Here is a 16704-nt window from a genome sequence, read left to right as displayed (position 1 = left end):
GAAAGGAGAGCCAGGCTGTTCTCTACGGAGCAAAACTTGCAGTGGGACCTGGAGTGCGGTGCTTCGACCAGACAGGCAGAGGGCCTGCCTGTGTTCTGGGAATAAACAATGAATGAGGGAGCTGGCGTCCACCCAGCCTGGGGAGCACCTGGGAAGGGAAGGTGTGGAAGGGCTGGAGAGACAGTCACCCACAGTGTGCCCTGTGGCCTGCGGACAGGCACAGCTGGTAGGAAGCCATGGAAGGCTGGCTGCTCGGTGGAGCAAACGGGGTGTCTGTGGACCTCCCTGCCTCCATGGGCACCGGCCTCTGACGGAGGGCCTGCACAGAGCACTGTTGGGCAGCGGGGCCAGCACGAGGAAGACGAGGCAGATGGGCTGGCGGGAGGGTGAGGACGTGGTCTGGGCCACCAGGCACCTCTGCAGACGTCTGTCCCTGTGCCTGCCCTCCCAGGGGTGGCTCTGCCCGCCTTCCATTGCCCAGTCCCATGTGAGTTCTCCGCCCTGTCTGTCTCTTGATTGTGGTAGAATAATAAAACGTAAAGTTAGCCATTTCAACAATTTTGTGTGTGCAGCTCACTGGCATTAATTACATTCACACACTGCAGTGTAGCCATGGGATTTCCTGTTTCTAAAACTTCTGTAGCGGTAACTCTAACCATGAAGCAGTGACTCCCCCTCCCCTTCCCCTCGCCCCTGGTAACTTATCTACTTCTGTCTCTAGGAATTGCCAATTCTAGGCTCTCATGTAAATGGAATCCTATTACGTGTGACCTGTGTGTGGCTTCTGTCACTTAGCATACTGTTTCAGGGGTCATCCATTTTGCAGCCTTTATCGGTACTTCATTCCTTTTTGTGACTGAATAACTTCCCACTGTGTGGATGGACCACATTTCGTGTATCCACGTTGTGTCGATGGACACTTGTGTTGTTTGTACCGTTTGGCTGCTGTAAGAATTCTGCGACGGCCGTTGGCATTCAGCTGTCTGCGTCCTGTTTTCTGTCCTCCTGGGTGCGTACCCAGGAGGGAAGTTGCTGGGGCAGAGGTCACTCTCTGGATGGTGAGAACCGCTTCAACCTGGGACTGTGGAGAAGGGGCTTCTGGGAACGTCGTCTCAGCCATGGGGGAGCAGGGCAGGGCCTTGCTGATTGCACCGGTCAGCATGCTCCTGGTCCATTTGTCACCTGGCAGTTTTGAAGTGGCCTGATGTGGAGGGCTCTGCCCAATAAGCCGACCAGTCTGGCACCTCTGGAATTTAGATCAGAGACCATTGACCAGTCAGAATGTCACAGATAGAGATCTGAGGTACCATTACGACTCTGAGAGAGGGTTGCCTTGCTCCTCAGTGGCTCTCAGATTTGGTCCTAGTGTCCTTGTAACTAAACAGCACCTTAGGAGAGCCTGACGGGGTTCTCCTGGGGGAAGCAGACTGTTCCTCATTCCAGGGTCACCACCATGTAAACGGTGACCTCCCGCCCTGAACTGCTGGCTATGGACGCAGAAGAACATAGGCTGAGCCCAGGCGGCAGGGCGGCCCGTCTGGTGAGCAGGTGATGTGTGGTGACTGACCCAGACAAGGGGAGATGAGCAGGTGGTGAAGGACAGTGACTCAGACATGACAGGAGCAGTCACGGGGAGGAGGGAGAGTCATAGCGGCAAGGAGGGCGTGGGCAGCGGGAGGACCCTCGTGCTGCCGGATCCCGTGTGCAGGGGCCCTCGTGCTGCCGGATCCCGTGTGCAGGGGCCCTCGTGCTGCCGGATCCCGTGTGCAGGGACCCTCGTGCTGCCGGATCCCGTGTGCAGGGGCCCTCGTGCTGCCGGATCCCGTGTGCAGGGGCCCTCGTGCACCTGTGGAGGGATTGCCCACATACCCTGATTTCTACAGATGTGGCCCGTAAACTCCAGTGTCCGACAGACCCTGTCCCTTGTCCCCGCAGATGGAAGGAGCCTAATGGAAACACGCTCGTGCACACCCGTCCTCCCGTGTTGGAGCTGCCCCGTGGCCACAGCTGGAATCAGCCCGCCCACCATGCGCTGCGCCTGACCTCAGCCCTTTCTCGTACAACCTCTTGGCAACTTCTCTTTGCTCCCGTAAACTATTTAGGCACTTGTTTCATTTTCAGGTTGTAGGCCTTCTCAATAGAAACTGAATGAGGAAGCATAAAGCTTGTGCTATAAATTGAGGCTATACAGTGCCAAACTGGTTAATAAAAATAAAACTCACAGAAATGTTTCCAGGGGTTGAATTAGTGAATCTGGATGGTTGCCTTCAGTTACGTCTGGCCCACGACAGGGGATATGTAAATAAAATGTGGGTTAATGGATTTAGTTATTTGAACTGATAATCCCACTTTGTCCCCAAGTGCTAATGAACACACTATCTTTCCTTCCACTCCCTTTTAAATGTATGACCAGGGACTGAGGGCAGGGTTAAATCATGCCATGAAGATGTGACTGGGGTTGGATGTCCAGCGCTCCGTTCCTGCTGGCCCTGCAGGGTCCTGCGTGTTCTGCCGGGAGGCGTCTGGGGCCTCTGGCTGGTTCCACACACAGTCTCAGCCCCAGCAGGCTCAGGGGGCAAAGGCTTCCATGTCCTCAAGGCCATTATTTTGTTCGCTTGGTTCCTGCATCATGTCAGCCATAGTAAGAATGCACGCTCTACTCTACCCATGAGGGAAAGCGACGCCTGCCACCGAGCTCTGGGATGTATTAGCTGTGTGTCCTGGACAGATAGGCAATTTCTCTCTCTCAGCCTCAGTTTCCGTAATTCTGAACTGGAGGTAATCCCCATTGCATGGTTATTGTGAGGAATATTCAGAAGATGTAAAGACACATATTTCTGGGCCAAGCGTGCTGCTGTTTTTATTAAGAATTTCTGCATTGTGTATACTTGGAATGAGGGCAGAGGCAGTTCATGGACCTCAGAGTTGGCTTTCTACCTTTCATAGGAGAGTGTAACTTGGGTCACGGCACCTTTCAGGGAGTCCTTGAATGGCAGCAAGAAACCCTCAGCTTGCAGCATATTCTGAAAACAGTCTCCAAAAGTGTAAGAGTCCCTGGTCTACTGTCTTCAGGAAATGCTCCTGTGATCTCTTTTAGAGACTCTACAACATTCTTTCTGTTATTGGAACTGAAGGCGTTCAGAACAAGCCTCCCAACGTGTGACACTGGCGTGGGGATTACTTTGAGCTGAAGGCAATGGGGACCTTGTGGACCCATGAAAAACTGTTCTTTCTCCCTTAAAGAACTTAAATTCCAGGCCTTGCTCACATTAGGAGTTGTTACCAGAGACAACTTTTCATGGCCTATCTATAGGACAGGGCAGGCTTCTAACTGCTGTACATCTGTTCTTCTTACCAACCTGCAAATGACCTCCCTTCCCTCTGAAGCACCAAGTCGCCTTACCTCACCTTTTGCTCAGAATGCCATATACACCTCATTTTTAGCTTTCTGTCTTTGCACTTCTCATGTATGTGGTGTTCCCATATGTATATGTGTGTAATTTGGTCATTTTCTCCTGTTACTCTAATCTGTCTCCTGTAGATTAATGATTAGAGCAGCTGAAAGAACCTAGAAGGAGAGAGGGAAGTTTCTTCCTTCCTCACAGAACCGATCTCAGCTTTTCCTTTGGCCATTGCATTCAGAGCTGGCATTGTTGGTGAGCCCACACTCCCAGCCCCTCTTCGCCACAGCCGTTTCCCAGGTAACATGGGGAAAGTGAAAAGCTTCGAGCTGTTGTGCTTTGGGGAATTTGTGCCACCTGATTAAGGAATGGTTTCATTTCAGCCAGGCTTTTAGCTCATTGTTTGGACTGAACTAATTTTACAAAACACTAGAGCTCCTCAACCAACATGTAAATTAAATGCCTTTTTTACACAGATTGATTCATGGCCATTTTATTCCACTTCTGACCAGGGTGGGTGGGTAATGAAACTCAGCCCCCAGGTGTGCAATAAACAGCACACTAAACTATCCAGTGTGAAGTTTGTATCTTTTCCTATAAAAATGCATTTGAATTTACAACAGCTGCCATTATTCTATCCAGCTGGTCTCCTAATTCAAATTCCACCTCCAACTAGGCAATGAAAGAATTTGAATCAGGTGGGTAGTTCATTCTATTACATAAGTATGAAGGCACTTTGGAAGAATATAAAGGGGCCATAAAGTGTATTAAAATTCAAAAGGTTTAGATGGCTTTTCTGTTTATTCAAATGTATTAAATGATAGATTGAAGTCATAGTTTCTTTTGAAGTAAACACTTCCTTTCATCTGAATGCCTTCCTTTCATATATTTACATCTAGCAAGTCACACAGCATTAACAAACTATTTAAGAAAACAAAGAAAAAAATTAAACCTGATAGCTTGTTTCTCTTGGCCTTTTGGGTAGTTTCTCTCTCTCTCTCTCTCTCTCTCTCTCTCTCTCTCTCTCTCTCTCTCTTTCTCTCTCTCTTTCTCTCTCTCTGTTTGTGTGTGTTTGTGTGCACACATTCAAATCCACTTACTCTTCTGAATGGTTGGGCAAAGGATATTAGCAGAAAAACTGTTCCTTGCAAGAAAAGGTAAAATATATAGGAAGGCAGCTCTTCAGTTTGGAGTGTTTTAAGAACGTTTAATTTTGTTTCTTTTTGGGTAGACCTGGAGAACTGGAGAAATAATGGGGTGATGGGGGGAGAGGGAAGTGCTCCCTCCACTGGTATAGATGTCAGAGATTCTCATTCTCTCTCTGTCTCTCCCCACCAAATACATACATTTGACAAAACTACAAACAAGCTCCTTGAAGGCAGGAACTATGCCTTAAACTGGAATTTAATAGACATTTTTCATTTCATGTTGCCAGAAGTTAGCTTTTATCATGTTCCTGTTCCCTCGGTTCCTCTCAGTTTGGTCCATCATTGTCATTTTCACTGGTCTTAAGTGGGGTTGGTGTCCCTGGCACTCATCAGATACAAGCAATGGGTACATGGTATTAAAAGAAAAACAAGACAGGGTTTGTTATGAGGCACGGCTTTAGGTGAAAGCACGTCCTTTTGCAGGGTATCTAGCTTAATCTTTTTCAGTCCATGACGAGGGGTGGGAACTGAAGAGGGGCCTCCGACCGTGACTCCTTCACTGGAAACTCCTGAGGGCCTCCAGCCTTCTCTAAACATAAAATTGTACTTTCAATTCAATTTGCCCATTTAATATGCACAGACAGCTGACTCTGCAGAGCTCAGTAGTTTTAATTCCTGCTGTTGAGTGATTATCCAATTAATTCTCATGAGGTGGGAAGGAGGTGGAAATTGTTTTGCTCCATTTTTCAAATTGGACAGATGTGAAGAGGAAAGGAGGTAAGAATCTCAGGAAGACCCCTGTGAGGACTCCTGTAGACGGCCACCTCCCCGTCCAGCCACCTGTCAAGCGGAGAGGAGAATTCTACAGTACATGGCTCATTTCAGTTATTAATGAAGATTTAAAATTTTTTGATGCATTGGATACATGAGTTCTCAAATATTGTGTCTACTTAGAAATAAAGGCCAAAATATATGTCGATGGATTATTTGCAGACTTAGAAAGACGATCATTTTCTGGTACTAAGACATTACTGTTACTAAAAATGTGAGTTTTATTTAGTTTTTATTAAGCTCTTTGCAAAGGAAAAAAAAGGCCATGACCTTGTTGAATTTTCAAGATCGTGCCATAAAATGATGACAAATTAAAAAAATCGAACAGCGTCCAAAGACAAAAATATAAAACTTCCTATTGTTTTACCTTCTTTCTAGACTGTCCTGGGGGCAATGACTGACTGTTTCTTTGTGCATATAACTGTGCGTACAAAAATTAAGAAGCACTAATACCTTAGATTGTCAAAAACCAAATGTTTATCTTGAGAAAGGTGGTTTTAGCTCAACTAATATTAAACGTTATAAATGTCATCGCTCGTCTGTAATAAAGTGTGCCTGTAGTTGGAGACCCGACGTGACACGGACATATTATGCTGAACCTTAATCTCGGCTTATTAGAGGAATAATACGTTTAGGAGCATTAGCATATGCCGTCCCAAATACGCCTCTTTGGAAGTGATTTTTTGAGAAGTTTTGACGACAGAGCATAGGTTACCTTTTGGAAGGGAAGTTTACATTTACACAGGAATTCTGCATTTGGAAGGGAGTCTTCTCTGTACCTAGAAGAGCAGGATGTCTGTAAATCACAAGAGACTCAGTGGAGAAGGCAGGGCCTTCAAGCTGCATAAAAACCTTGCCCTTGTTTAGTGTGCTGTCGCTGGTCACCGGCCGTAACTGCCTCCCTCACACCTTTCTTCCTTTGATCTCACTGAGGATGCTTTTGGAGTCCAAGTTGTGGCCACGTCTGTGAGTTACTCTTCCTGGGTTTCTCTCATGTCTTTGTGACCTGTAGAGGTTAATGGAGTTCCGTTTGTTTTTCTCTTGTTAATCTGTTATAACAGGGATCCCATTTGAGATCCCTGATCTAGATGGGTAGAAGGGAAAGATTGTATCCTCCTTTCATAGGAAATCCCTGTCACAGACAGCCACGAGACTATCTGCTGTCTGCCTTCCTTCTGTGCTTAGAGTCTTAAAACTCATCCCCTGGACTCTTCTACTATTATCAGGATATTTTTCTTGGAAGCATTTTAAAAATTACATAAATGATATTATTTGGAGAAATTTCAAATAAGTCAGCAATGTGCACTCATAATCCCATTCACTAATCAGAGAAAACAACGATTAAGTTTCTAGACATTTCAGACTTTATAGTTTTGCTCCAACTATCAAGATAGAAACAAAACAGGATCATATTGTAAAGGCTTTTCTGTATCCTCTTCTCAATATATCATAAACATCTTTCTGTGTCAATTAATACACATATATGTTATCATTACAAATGAAAATAGCATTACATGCCTTTTGTTCGGAATTTACTCAGGTAATTGCCAGTTGTTGGATATTTCGGTTGCTTCTAATTTTTCTTATTATAAACAGCATGATAAACACACCCTGTCCATATACTTTATTATGCAGTAATTTGCTTGGGATGGATTTCTAGAAGTGGAATTTTTGGGCCAGATGGGTGTATATTAATGGAGCCTTTGCTAAATTGCTCTAAAAATCTAACAATGTGTATTCTGTACTTTTTTTTTAAACATTTTTAGGAATTTGATAGGTAATTATTGCACTTTATTGTTTTTTTTAATTATTGAATAACATTTTTTGATATATTCATTGGAAATTCTTTTGTGATTAGTCTATTCATGTCCTTTACCTCTGTTTTTATCAGGATGGTCATCTATAGTATTATTTATTTCTAAGAGTTTAAAAAAATGTATTAAGCATATATTTTGTGGACTTTTTCTAGTTTGCATTTTAATTTTTAACTATATGGGTTTTATGCACAGGGGTTATACTTTTGCTTTTGAAAATATGTTTTAGGTATTCAAGCTTTCAATCTTTTTTCTCTACAGGCCCTGCCTTTTGTATCAGAATTAAAAAAGCACTTTCCCACAGTTATGTTTTCTTCTAGCAATTACATGGCTTTACTTTTCTTTAAATTAAATTTTTGGGGTGACAATGGTTAGTAAAATTACATAGGTTTCCTTTTTATGATGAAAATTTTAACCAACCTAAGAAAAACAGATCAAAGTTTCTTCTGACTGGTTCCTGATTTATTGAAAATTCTGTCCTTCCCTATTTATTGAAAATCTGTTCACGCTTCCTGTGTTGAGTTGGGCCTCCAGTCAGCAGCAGGTACATGGCAGCTGTTCTAGCGCAGAAGAAACGTGCACCTTCCTTCAGGGATGGTGCAGACCCTTTCCTGAGAGCAAATGACTCAAACTGGGCTCTTTTTTCTCAATATAGGCCCCAGGATCTCGGCCTCTCGTCTGATTTGAAGCTACTTCCCAGCCAGTTTGGGGAGCCCCGGTTTGGAACCTCTCCCAGGGTTCTTTTCTCTTCTTTCCTCTCCTTCCGCCGTATCATTCAGCTACTCAGGACGAGGCTTGACGCCATCTCCCCTCCTGTCGCTCTCTTGTGAGTGTCAAACTGCTCACCTGTGGAGAAAGGGCCAAGCAGGTATGGGATGATAGACAAACAGAAGCTAGGAAGCCCTCAAAGCAGGTGTCCCAGACCTTAGCTCCCAGCTGCCCATGGAGAGCCCAGATACCCCTCCACCACACCCTAAACTGTTTTGATTCCGCCTTTAGGGGACACCAAGAAGGAAATGTCAGGTTTCTTTGCACCTTGGGCGCCCTCCTTGGTCGGGTGACACTAGTGCACTCGGCGTTTCCAAGAAGGAGCCCCTCTGGGCATTTTCTCAAATGCTACCCCTCATATAGGAACCCAGTTCCAGTTTTTCACTCAACAAATTTTTATTGATTCACTGTACCGTGTCTGGAACTGAGCTAGGTGTTGGAAATAGCGTAGAAAATAAGGCACAGTTCCCGACTTCACAGAGCTTGCTTGTACCAGGTACTTCTTTCACCCTTCTGTGTGTCACAGGGGATGATGTACACACCTGTCCTGTGCTGTCCCACCCTCCTCACCACGGGATCATACCTTTCCTGAGGTCAGAGCTCCAGGTCTTATTGATCTCTGGTTTCCCATCACACCTTGCACGCCAGGGATTCAGTGTTTCTGTACATTGAAATTATTGGCTAATGCTGCCTTTCATATGGATTTCCTACCCAATCTGTATCTCCCAGGGGCCTTTGGAGAGACAGTGCTGTATAGCAATAACTCCTCACTTCTGCAGTGAAGTCACACCTTTACAGTGGCACTTCTCAACTTGGCACTCTTGACATTTTGGGCCAGATGATTCCTAGCTGTTGGGGGACTGTCCTGTGAGTCATAGGATATTTAATAACATTCTGCTCTCTTTCCTCTAGATGCCAGTAGCACCTGCCTCCCCAGTTGTGATAAACAAATAGGTCCCCAGATACCACGAACTGTCCCCTGCGGGACAAATTTGCTTTGGTCAAGAACTACTACCTTAAAGATTTGGGGTGGACTAAATATGGCCGCAAGTTCTTTCACTCTCTGTTTTTTGATACATGAGAGGGTGTATGTCTGCTCAAAGCTGGGTGGGCTCTGTGATACTTTAACTAAAAGTATACTGAGCAGTGATGCTGTGCTGGCTTCTGAGTCCAGGCCTACGAGAACGCTTGACCTTGGGAGCTCTAGGAGCTCTTAGCTGCCATGTAAGAAATCCGATTGACCTGAGGTTGCCATGCTTTGAGAGCCCAAGGCACATGGACAGGCTCTGGAAGGTGTGTGTGTGTGTGTGTGTGTGTGTGTGTGTGTGTGAGAGAGAGAGAGAGAGAGAGAGAGAGAGAGAGAGAGAGAGAGAGACAGGCAAGGAGACACATACACTAAGGAACAATAGGGAGCCATCCAGGAAATGGGTCCCCCAGTCACCCCAGGTGAAGCTGAGTGGATCAAAGATGATCTGCCTAGCTGAACTGCCAGCCCACAAAATTATGATCAAAATAAAATGGTTGTTTTAAGGTCCCTAAGTTTTGGGATAGTTTGTACGCAGCAATAGATAACTGCAACAAAGTTGTTTTTGAAGGTAAAGCAATTCACTCGTTGATTATTTACCATATATACATCACTAATTTAGGTCATTAGCATAATTTCTATAAGCAGAGAACATGCAAATATTAGGGACCCTTTGTGCCACTCCTGTCACTCCTGTTTCTAACACGCAATCTTCATGTTATTTTTTCATTTGTTTGGTTGACGATGTGAAATGGAGAATTGTTGAAGTTCTTTCTCCTTCCTATTATTTAGTTTTTAAATTCAAAAATACTTAATCATAAGCTAATTCATTTAACAGCCTTCTAAAATATGCAAATTACATCTTTCTTAATTAGCATTTGATAATAGAATAAATTGGAAGAGAACTTTTTATTCTATTGTCATTACATAGATATAGTTAGAGAAAAAAGTCTATTTGTTAAGGGAATTATTTTGCTCTAAGTCACTAAGTGAATATAATTAGGGAGAAATGAAACATACCAAATGACAATGAGTGTGAAATTGTGGTTTTTCAAATGCCGCTTTCGTCTTTATTTTTCCTTCTAACTTGAGTAATTAGGTTGTGAAAGCCGTCGTATTACACTTTAGGTGTCTGGGATGATATGTAAAGGACAAATAAATCAAGATGAAAGTCCACTTAGGACTGTTTTGTGAGTGATGCTGAGTCAAGGAAAATGAGCTGGCTGGGGGGCCTCCGGCACCTGCTCTGGACCTCACTTCCTTTCCCTGGAGAACAGTGGAGTTGGTCCCTGATGCACATAACTTTAAAATATTAGACTGAGATATTTCCAATTTGCAGCCAATATAAACTACGTTGACTTTGGGTTCAGTTATGATGAAAACATACAGACGTGGAAAAGCTTCTTATTAGAAAAAAAATCTCTCACAGTTTACTTATTTAATAGATGCCAGTGGTTTATTTACCTTGTTACCTTTAATCCTCATAAGCCAATACTGTACTTTCCATCATCCCTGTTGTATACACGAAGAAATAGGCTCTGAGAAGGTATGCAATTTGTCCAAAGGACCATTACTGAACGGGAATCCACTTTTGGACTCCACCCGGCTCTCTGGACTCTGTCCGAAGCCTACATCTTTTCACCGGTCCCCTCTTCCAGGCTGCTCAGAGGAGGATGTTTTCCTAATCAGATGTCACGCAGAATGGAAATGCTGCTGACGTGGCGTGCGGGCTAGGGTCCAGCGTGGTCACTGATTCAGCTCTGGGAGCCAGTGTGTGCATGTAGGTTAAGATGGGAGAAATTCATTAGTGTGGATATTGCTACCAGTAAAGACAGCGCAGCTGCTGACGGGTTGCTGAGTTATGTGTTTGTCAGCCGCTAAGTTGAGGGCTGGTTCGCATCTTTGGCGTCCTGGCCCTCAGGGCACCTGGGAACTGGGAACCTCGCAGACAACTGGCGGCTGAGTGAACAGTGAGTGGAAGGCGGCTCCTCGGGAACTTGGAGAAACGAGTCTTAGCTCCATCCTGATTCAGCTGTGCTGCTGGGGGCCAGACAGTGTGGTTTTAGAATACCTGTCTGGGGTGAGGAGTTTTCTCTCCTTCTTCCAGTGGAGATATTCAGTCAATGAATGTTGATATTGCCAGGCTGTCTCTCCTCTGTCCTAGGTAAGATTTGCTTAATAATTACTTCTCAACAATTATTTGTTCCACAGTTATCTGTCATGCGGTGGTAACAGGACACTTCGGTGACTTTCCATCCCATGTTTCAGTTGCATTTGTGACAGTTTCATTTTCGGTAAATAAAGTCACGATGGGCTTTCACCCTGGTAGCGTTGCAGGGGAACCTGAACCCAGTTTTACTGGACCCCGGAGTTTGGGTTTGCCCTGCCAGCTGCAGAGGGGGCATCTCCCTGTCAGCTGGCAGCCGCCGAGTCTCACACGATGGCTGGTGTGAATGTGCGTCCAACGTTCACTCTCAGGTGACCCCTGAGCAATTCACTGTCCGGTGTAACTTAGCATGAGCATAGAGAAGCGCTCTGAGGGGGGCTCCTTTCCCTTTCCAGGCTGCACACTTTCTTCTGTATGAGGATGTGGGCACCTACACGTCCTGGGCCTTCCAACCTGCCAGGCGCTCGTGGCGGGGCGCGGAGGGAGTGCGCGGTCCCTTCGCCCTGTCTGGGTCGTGCGCCCTCCCTGCCTCGCACAGGGCCGTCCCAGCTCTTTGCAGACTTCGGTGACCCTGTTTATTGCCACAGGTTGCGCTCATGTTCCCAGGAGCCGCTCCTGATACAGCCTTGGACTTCCGAGGGAATCGTGCGCCGTGATTCGGGGCCTGTCCCAGCCGCCGGCGCACAGACGAGCGGAACGGGGCTCTTTGATGTCTGTGACCACTGGCCGAGTCCGCGGACCCCTTCTTAAAATGATGTTTCTAAATGCGCAAAACACCGAGTTCACAAAGGAAACCCATCGTCTAAAACACATTTGCGATGTACCAACACGTGGGCTTTCTTACTGAATTACTGGACGTCTGGCCAAGCGTCAGGGAGTAAGGTCATTCAGACGCAGTGGGGAACGTGAACGCTGCGTGCGACGGCTGTCCAGTGGGATGGGAATGGGACTGATTTCCCGCGGTGACAGAGCTCGGGGACTGCGCACGTCCGCGTGCTGCCTGCGTTCCTCGTGGAAGGAAACCTTGGATTTCAGTGAGTGAAAATAAAGACGCAGTTGCTTTCCTGTCACAGGGCCGGACGTCCCTGAGACTTTTTTTTTTGGGGGGGTGGGGGTGCTGTGGATGCTAATAGGTGTTAGGCTTTAGCAGAGACACGTGGAACACGCTCTGCTGAATAAAGTGCAAGGCGTTCTTTACTGCAGAGCTGTTAGGAGCCTCCAAATCTGCTCTGAATCTCCAAGGGGGCTGTTTGCAAACACTTGTACCGAGTAACTCTTTTTATAAGAGAGCATCATGAAGCCAGAATGCACTTTGGGGAATACGCTCATCCGTGGTCCCTTGAGGGGGACAGCTCAGAGTCCCCGTGTAGTGCAATCAAGCCGCTGAGGGACATTGCCTGAGTGTCAGCCTCCTGTCGGGGGGCGGGGGGGGGGGGGGCGCGGACTGACAGTGAACTTGTGTGCATCTCTGAGGGTGGCTGTGCCCACAGCTGGTAACCGGGACCTGCCCTGTCAAGTCTGCCCTGCCCTATAGGACTGATTTAGGATTCTGTTTTTTGAACTAAATGTACTGGGGTGACATTGGTTAATAAGATTACATAGGTTAAAGTGTACAGTTCTGTAATCCATCAGCTGTATATTGCATTGTGTGCTCACCACCCAGAGTTTACTCTCCTTCTGTCACAGTGTATTTGACCCCCTTTACTCTCCTCAGCCTCCCCCACACCCTGTACCCTCTGGTAAACACCATATTGCTGTTTGTATCAGTGAGTTATTTGTTGTTTGTTTATTTTGTTACTTTCAGTTTTATATACCACATAGGAGTGAAGTCATGCTTCTCAACTTTTTCTGTCTGACTTATTTCACTTAAGCATGATCCTGTCAGATCCATCCATGTTGTCGCCAAAAGCAGTATTTCATCCTTTCTTATGGCCGGGTAGTAGTCCCTTGGGACAAAGCTGGCTGTGACCCCTCCCTTGCTGCTGACCTCGCTCTGGCCGTATCCAGTCAGCATTTAGGCCTTGCCCCCCACGTCATCGCCAGTGCTTCTTAAAGAATTCAGTGAAATGTAGGGCACAGGCTTCTCATAAGGGGTGTGGACATTCTTGCGTCTTCTTTCTCAAATGCAAATGTAATATTGCTTTGCTTACAGCAGGGCCACAAGATAAATAATAACTACCACGTGCTGAGCACGTATTTCCTGCCAGGTGCTGTGCCAAGAGTTTCATACCTGCTCAGTGTCATTGAGATTTTGCTACAGTTTCTGATAAGAGTCTCCAGAGAGGGGAAGCAGGTGGCGGGCCGACGTCTGTGGGCCTGGGCCTGGTTGGTTGGTGTAGAACACGTGGCCCTGAGGAGGATGGCACCCCAGGACCCCAGGGGGAAGGGTTATTCGACAGCCTGCGCTACACCTTGTCTCCTCTAGCTGGGCAGGGATAGGATGGAACAAGGAGGCCAGGTCAGGTGTCTTTAGGAATGTGGAGTGCTGGGACGCCCTCTTTAGACTCAGCTGTCTACGTGAGAGGACCAGCTGCCACCTCCTAGGGAACATTGTCTCTTGGGTGATCAAATAAATCCTTTAAGAGTGAAATGAGAGGCTCATTGTCTCCTTGCGTGATCTGAGCTCAGCAGTGTGAACTGGGAGGACAATAATTGACCAATCACACATTTAAATGAATATATTAGCCCTTCAGTGATCACCAGCAGTTTCACGCCATAATTGACATTATATATTGACTTCTGACAGTACTGCAAAGCTCGCTTCCCCAGACTGAGAGGGGCCACTGCACTGCACAGCGTGCTGTGGCCTCTGCGTGGAATGCGTTTTCCAGTCAAGTCAGAACAGGTGCTCACTGTCAGGACCGCATTCCCGGAGGTTCCCGTCCTCTTCTGGTGGAGGAGACCACTGGCCTTTCCAGGCCCGGAGAAAAATTGGTTGTGTATGCGTACTCCTTATCTTGGATAAATGATAAAATGCAAAGCCAAATTGTGTAAAGACAACCTTCACTTTCAAACAGCAATGTTGCTATTATTTTCTGAGGTGATATTTTCGTTTTGGAAAATGCGATCTCCTTTCAAACACCTCATATTCACCCTATGAATGTGATGCTTTTGTATGCAATATATTCCCAGGTTTTCAATCTCCACTTACTGGTTTTCATTCATTTGAAGTTTGAAAATGTTGAAGGTTGAGGTAAAAATACCTTAATACTCAAAAATTATTCTTATTTATTGATATATACCAAATGCTTAAGCTAGATAAATTGGCATGTTTCATACCTAAATATTTTATGGTAAAGATGTAGTGTCTCACATGTGTATCAGAAAAGTGACTTGAAGCTCTTTTATTGTATAGTTTTGGTTGAAAGAGCATCTTCTTTTCTCAAAAAAAAAAAAAAAAAAAAAAAAAAGAAAGAAAGAGCAGTCGTTTACAATTATTTATTCATTTCACAAACATTTATTTATTGAACACCTACTCTAAGCCAGGCACTCTTTCAGACGTTTGGATACAGAGCGGTGATAACGCAGTCCTACTTTTGAGAAGAGAAAAAATGGAATAATTTCTGTGTTATCAAGGAAACAGTTTAATCCAGATGCCTAGAAATGAAAGAAGATTAAAATATAGGATTAAATAATCTAGTTATCCCAGAGATTATCTGAGGAAAGGAACATTAAATTCTTATGAATTGTTTTATAATCTTATGACCAAGGTGACTGAAATGAAAGTTAAAGTAATATTGATTGCCTGTGCTTGAATGTGCACCCGATTATATAATGCATTTAAGAATATTAAATATATATACAAATATAGTAGAAGCAAGGCCAACATTTTTTTATGAAAACTATGAGCTAAGCATTTGAACACGATTGTGGACTTCTCTGTGTGTTTGTGTGTGTGTATTTGTTGGAGAGTTGTGTACAAGCTTCACTAAATCTGAAGTTAAGGTTTAAGCTTTTATCCAGTGACTGCATTACAAAAACTCTGTTGCAAAAGCAAGTTGATAATTTAATGAATAACTTGGAAGATTCAATGAAAACTAAACCTAAGCTGTGTGCTGCCAGAGGTTTTTCTAAATTCTTCAGAGCTTATTTTAGCTTCAGGTATTTAAGAGTCAACACTGTTTTGATTTAAAGGTTTAAACAGCTTAGAGTTTTCTAACAAAGCTGGAAAGAATTAGAGGAGGGCCAGGCCAGTTAATCCTAGATGTGAATTCAGTTAAAACACCTGGTGCAGTGCTTTTTTTTTTTTCCAAATCATGATAGTTGGCAGCAGTTGAAAAGCATTATATTTATGTGTTCCACCTTTGATGTTTAAATTAATCTTAAATGCTTTTTGGAAATCAGAGACATAGCTTGACAACTGATCTACCTTGGCACCTCTGCCAAGACGTGCGCGTACGTCTGTGATCCCGTGCCAGCTCCCACACACATTTCCCATTCCCGCGGGGCTGCTGCTTGCTGAGCGAGTGGGTGCAGTGCGGTGATATCCTAGTGTAGACAAGCCCTGTTTCATGTGCTGCAGGAGGGGAGACACAGCTCTGACGAGTGGAGTAACTGCAGCAAGAGATGCTGAATCCAGACGGTGATGAGGAAATGCTCAAAGCCAGAGCTGAGATAAACCTTGCTGTCTTGGTACAGTTGGATGGAGTCTGAAACAGCCACTCTGTGGCATTTAGCACTGAGCCCCTAGATGAGAAGGGGAGGGCATCCTGCAGGCTCCTGTAGTGTAAAGCAAGGGATTCTGGACAGAGAGGTGGGAAACAGGTCTGTCCCAGCCAAGACCCTCGAAGAGCAGGTGGCCATAGATTGGAGGGAGCAGGGCTCTCGGAAACCTGGCCTTGCTCTCCCTCCTTCCCTGCCAGCAGCCCCCACGGGGAAGCCCACTGGTCCCTGTCCTACCGCTGCTGGCTGACTGTCCTTGAGCAAGTTGCTGTCCTTTCCAGCCTTGGAATCCTCTGCCCCACAATGGACATGGTCCCCTGTGCCTTGTCCAGTGCACGGCATTGCTATGGCACCATAGGAAACCACTTACTATGCGTAAAGTGTACCTCATGAGATAAGCTACACAGTAAAATCATTGCCACATACAAGTGAATTAACATCTTTTCATGTAGTTACCATCTTTCACTGTGTGTGGTGAGAGCACCTGAAGTCGACTGTTTTAGCAAATTTCCAGGACTCAGTACAGTACTATGAATTGTAACTGTAGTCATCATGCTGTCCATGAGTGCTCTAGGTTTATGCAGCCTACACAGCTCCACCTTTGTGCACATTTACCAATATCTGCCATCTACCTGACCTCCCACCGTTCCACTCCCTCATTCTATGTATTTATCTTTTGTAGATTCCACATATAAGTGAGATCATACAGATTTTTGTTGTTGTTATTCTGTGTCTGGATTATTTCACTTAACAAATGACCTCCAAGTTCATCCGTATTGTTGCAAATGGCAGAATGTCTGTTTTGTAAGACTAAATAGTATTCTCTTATGGTATATATAATATATTCCACACATTCTTTATCCATTCAGTTTTCAACAAACACCTAGAG

This window comes from Rhinolophus sinicus, chromosome 4, assembly GCF_057876585.1.
Source record: "Rhinolophus sinicus isolate RSI-liver-muscle chromosome 4, RSI-T2T, whole genome shotgun sequence".
Classification (NCBI taxonomy): Eukaryota; Metazoa; Chordata; class Mammalia; order Chiroptera; family Rhinolophidae; genus Rhinolophus; species Rhinolophus sinicus.
Note: the sequence above shows the minus strand (reverse complement) of the source record.